The sequence below is a fragment of the Calidris pugnax genome, unplaced genomic scaffold, assembly GCF_001431845.1.
Source record: "Calidris pugnax isolate Ruff unplaced genomic scaffold, ASM143184v1 scaffold188, whole genome shotgun sequence".
NCBI classification, from domain to species: Eukaryota; Metazoa; Chordata; class Aves; order Charadriiformes; family Scolopacidae; genus Calidris; species Calidris pugnax.
The window spans coordinates 3,921,630-3,922,425 of NW_015091257.1; the positions used below are offsets into that span (position 1 = coordinate 3,921,630).

The window sequence follows — 796 nt, forward strand, 5'->3', positions numbered from 1 at the left end:
CGTGAATATGGGAGCCCTGAGGATGCCTTTCCAACAGGTAGTTAGCTCCGGTTTTATTTGCCTTTCCCCCGGCAAGCTCCGACCCCCTTTTCGTTTGCACGGGAGGAAGCCGGACACGTTTACAAGTGCCATTTATATAGAAGTTGGCACGTATTAAAAACAGCCTGTAAAACTTGGTGGAGGAGCCCCCGCCCGGCTGCAGGGAGCTCAGCGCCCCTCGGGCCCGGGGAGGGGGCCGAGCGGGGGGTCCCGCGGCACCGGGAGGAGCCGTCGGTGCTACGGGCACCCCCCCCATTCCCTCCGCCGTGTGACGGATGGGCTGGCGCACCGTCCCGGGGCCGCCGGCAGACGTGGCAAAGGCGGGCTGGCCTCCCGGGGGGGGCATCGACTTCCTGGGGGGGTAGGGGGCGTGTGTGTATGTGTGTTGTGCCCAGGCAAGTCCGGGGACGGGGCGGGCCAGTCCCCAACCTCCCTGGGCGGGGGGCTTCTGCTCCCTCCCGGCGCCGGAGAGAGCGGCGGGAGGAGGGTCTCCCTTCCCGGTGGGCGAAACCACGAGGGGGGGGAAAAACCCACCTCTTGCCCGGTAGTTCTCCCCCTCTTTTTCCGACGGCGCAGGCCGCCCGGGAGGCTTCTCCCCGACGGGCTGCCGCCGGGACCGGGGCTTGCGGAGCGCAGGTAGCGGGACCGGCTCCTTGTCCCAGGGAAAACCGGGACGAGGGGGATGAAGAACCGTCCCGCTTCCAGCTACTCCTCGCCGCCGCTTGTAACTCCCCCCTCTTTTTTTTTTTTTTTTTTT

General features: G+C 66.5%; 1 protein-coding gene across 1 annotated transcript in view; it reads left to right on the forward strand.

Moving 5' to 3' along the window:
* SHOX (short stature homeobox) overlaps positions 1-796 on the forward strand; it is an 18,480-nt gene that overhangs the window by 11,513 nt on the left and 6,171 nt on the right. The gene's annotated exons all lie outside the window — the stretch shown is intronic.